Source organism: Zalophus californianus, chromosome 11 (genome assembly GCF_009762305.2).
Source record: "Zalophus californianus isolate mZalCal1 chromosome 11, mZalCal1.pri.v2, whole genome shotgun sequence".
Lineage (NCBI taxonomy): Eukaryota > Metazoa > Chordata > Mammalia > Carnivora > Otariidae > Zalophus > Zalophus californianus.
Window position 1 is genome coordinate 93,941,958 of NC_045605.1, and position 4,331 is coordinate 93,946,288.

General features: G+C 41.8%; 1 pseudogene; it reads right to left on the bottom strand.

Moving 5' to 3' along the window:
- Positions 1 to 882: 882 nt before the first annotated feature.
- LOC113915642 lies at positions 883 to 1,027 on the bottom strand (annotated as a pseudogene).
- Between the last annotated feature and the right edge of the window lie 3,304 nt (positions 1,028 to 4,331).

Below are 4,331 nucleotides of genomic sequence, written 5' to 3' on the forward strand. Positions count from 1 at the left end.
TAAATTTGCAACAGGCTGAAGGTGTGGGAGGGGAAGACTGAGGCAGCCAGCAAAGTCATGGGAAAAGAAAGAAGAATGTCCTGGGGGTGAAGAGCTGACATCAATAAGGCTGGAAGAAATTAAATGACATGAGATTCACGAGGTAGGAAAGGGTGATGGGCCTGGAGCATGTTATGAGCAAGGACTATACCCACTCAGCTACATGCAGCAGGGAAATCCAGGCAAGGAGAGGGATTTCAAGTATCATCAGGGGAGAAACTGTTTGCTTGTTTGTTTTTGGTTTTTTGGCCTCTAATTTTGTTAATGGTAAAAAATACAGAACATTAAATTTACCATCTTAACTATTTTTTTGTGTTCAAATGAATAGTGTTAAATGTATTTACACTGTTGCACAACAGATTTCTAGAACTTTTTCATCTTGCAAACCTGAAACTCTATACTCGTTAAATACTAATTCCTCCTCGTTTGCTATGTGATGGGCCCTGTACAAATTTTTACTACTCTAGATATTTCATATGCGTGAAATCAGACACTATTTGTTTTGTGATTGGCTTATTTTACTTAATGACCTCAAGGTTCACCCATGCAGTAGCATGTGACAGGAATTCCTCCTTTTGGGGGCTGCATAATATTCCACTGTGCGTATATACCATATTTTCTTTATCCTTTCCTTTGTCATTGGACATTTGGGTTGCTTCCACTCTTTGGCTATTGTGAATAATGTTGCCATAAACATAGGTGTGCAACTACAGACTGGTTTTTTGATAATGCAAAAGAGGACAGAAAAAAATTCAAGGACCAAGTTTGTGATGTAGGGAAACTTGTTCTCAAAGGAGTAGCATCCAGAAGCCACAGTGGAAAACATAGGCGATTTCAGGACAGATGGAGTGAAGAGCTGGATTCAGATAAAAGCAGAACAAGACACCAAATTGCCCTGCCTACCTATCTCTACTTGGAAGATTGAAATTTATTAAACTGATAAGAACAGATACTACACTTGATCTTAGCCAAAAGGCCGAGAAGCGATTGGAAGATTGAAATTTATACTGGAGACGGATAGGACAAATTTCCAAAACCCTCCCCCTCAAAAAAAAAATGCATTTCTTTAGCTGCTTCTGAAGGTCTCAACACAAGTACTAATTAGCCTATTTACAACGATGCTCCAAAACCTCAGAGTCTTCTTGCCTTCTCTCAATTTTCAATGCACATGGTAAATTTCAGCATCCCAATCCCTAAGCACTCTCTGCTTGGAGACAATTTATGGAGCCAACATTGAGGAGTTTCTTCTGTGTTAGAAATGGCCTTGAGGGAAAGGAAAAGGTGAAAAGAAAGGCACAAGCTGAAGAGAAACACCATAACTTAACAAGTTATTTCAGTATAGTATTTCCACTGAAAGAAAAGATAGTACTAAAACACATTTGAGAGTAGCAACAACACTCTGAACAGAGAAGCGACCACTTACTGGAAAGTAGGACATGCGGAGAAGTGAATCCGAGGCGATATTCGGGAGGATAGACGGCAGGGGAGGGGGCCTCCGTCGGCCACTTCTGGCAAGTGATAGAGCCGCGGAGCACAAAATTGGAACTTTTAGAAGTCGGCTCCGCTGAGGGACATCACTCCAGTAGCTAAGCAGGGGTGGAACCCTCGCGGGACAGTATGGTCTCAGGACCCTCGGCGTCACAGAAAGACCGGGGGTGCCTGAGTGCGGCAGAGCTCCCAGGTATCCGAGCGGGGAAGCCGGCTGCAGAGACGGAGCCCAGGCGCGGGCTCTCAGCTCGGGGTGGCCATAAACTGAGATCCGCGGCACAGTCGGGCCACTGCTCCTCCAGCAGGGACCCAACAAGCGGCAGAGCCGGGGAGACTCCCCTTCCTCCACCAGGAGGAGCGGCGCGGGAGCGCACCACAGGGATCTGCTGGGTTTGGAGACTCCACACGGGGTCGGGTGCCAGAGGTACAAATGCTCGGTCACAGGCCGGGTGAGCAGGGACTGTGGCCGGAGACTGGGGAGACGGGAGTGATTGACTGCTTTTCTCTGGGGGCGCACTGAGGAGCGGGGCTCCAAATTCTCGGCTCCTCCGAGGCAGAGATTAGGAGGCCGCCATTTTCACTCTCGTCCTCCAAAGCTGTACGGAAAGCTTGCAGGGAACAAAATCTCCCAAGAGCAAACCCAAGCAGATTACTTAGCCTGGACCAGGCAAGGGCGGGGCAATTCCGCCAACGGCAAAGACATTTGGGAACCATGGCAACAGGCCTCTCCCCAGAAGGTCAGCATGAACAGCCAGCAAGCCAAGAAAAGTTTACCGATCAAGGAGAACGGGAGAACTCCAGCGCTAGGGGAATACTGCACATAGAATTCATGGCTTTTTTACCATGATTCATAGTTTTTCAAAGTTAATTTTTTTAACTGTTTTTTTTTTTGAATTTTTCTTTTTCCCTTTTTCAACCAACATCTTATCAATCCCTTTTTTAAAAAAACATTTTTTATTTTTCATTTTTAAACTCATATTTTTTCCCTTCATAGTAGTTACCCTTATTTTTGACATATATATATAAGTTGTTCTCTTTTTAAAATTTTGAGATACACTTTCTTCTAACAGATCGAAATATACCCTAAATCGCTAGTATATGGCTTTGTTCTAGTCTCCCGCCTGATCACATTCTCTCCCTTTTTTTCTTTTCCTTTTTTTTAATCTTTTTTCAAACTACTTCTTATCAATTACTTTTATAAAATCTTTTACAATTTTCATCTTTACAGTCATCTTCCATCCCTCCATTGTATCAACCCTTATGTCGGACATATATAAGTCTTTCTTCCTTTAAAATTTAGGAGGCACTTCTTTCTAAGAGACCAAAATATGCCCAAAATCTAGTGTGTGACACTGATCTATGTATGCACTAGCCTGATCATATTTGATCATATTCTGTTTTTTTTGTATTGTTCTGTTTTTGTTTTTATCTTTTTCTTTTTGTTTTGTTTTCTTTTTCTCTTTCTTTTTTCTTTCTTTCCCTTTTTTTTTCCCCTGGTTTCAGGTATTTTCTGATTTCTATAGAGTATATTTGCTGGGGACGTTGTTAACCTGTTAGCATTTTGTTCTCTCATTCATATATTCTCCTCTGGACAAAATGACAAGACAAAAAAATCACCTCAGCAAAAAGAACAAGAGGTAGTACCGTCTGCCAGGAATCTACTCAATACAGACATTAGTAGGATGTCGGACCTAGAGTTCAGAATCATGACTTTAAAGAAACTATCTAGGCTTGAAAAAAGCGTGGAAGTTATTAGAGAAACCCTTTCTGGAGAAATAAAAGAACTAAAATCTAACCAAGTCAAAATCAAAAAGGCTACTGATGAGGTGCAACCAAAAATGGGGGCACTAACTGCTAGGATAAATGAGGCAGAAGAGAGAATCAGCGATATAGAAGACCAAATGATGGAAAATAAAGAGGCTGAGAAAAAGAGAGAGAAACAACTACAGGGTCACGAGGGCAGAATTCGAGAGATAAGCGATACGATAAGATGAAACAACATTAGAATAATTGGGATCCCAGAAGAAGAAGAGACAGAGAGAGGGGCAGAAGGTATATTGGAGCAAATAATAGCAGAGAACTTCCCTAATGTGAGGAAGGAAACAGGCATCAAAATCCAGGAGGCACAGAGAACCCCTCTCAAAATCAATAAAAATAGGTCAACACTCCAACATCTAATAGTAAAACTTATGAGTCTCAGAGACAAAGAGAAAATCCTGAAAGCAGCTCGGGAGAAGACATATGTAAACTACAATGGTAGAAACATTAGATTGGCAACAGACCTATCCACAGAGACCTGGCAGGCCAGAAAGAACTGGCATGATATCTTCAGAGCACTAAATGAGAAAAATATGCAGCCAAGAATACTATATCCAGCGAGGCTGACATTGAAAATTAGAAGGAGAGATAAAAAGCTTCCAGGACAAACAAAAACTAAAGGAATTTGCAAACACAACACCAGCCCTACAAGAAATCTTGAAAGGGGTCCTCTAAGCAAAGAGAGAGCCTAAAAGCAGCATAGGACAGAAAGGAACACAGACAATATACAGTCACAGTCACCTTACAGGCAATACAATGGCACTAAATTCATATCTTTCAATAGTTACCCTGAATCTAAATGGGCTAAATGTCCCAATCAAAAGACATAGGCTATCAGACTGGATTAAAAAACAAGACCCATCGATATGCTGTCTGCAAGAGACTCATTTTAGACCCAAAGACACCCGCAGATTGAAAGTGAAGGGGTGGAAAACAATTTACCATGCTAATGGACACCAAAAGAAAGCTGGGGTGGCAATCCTTAT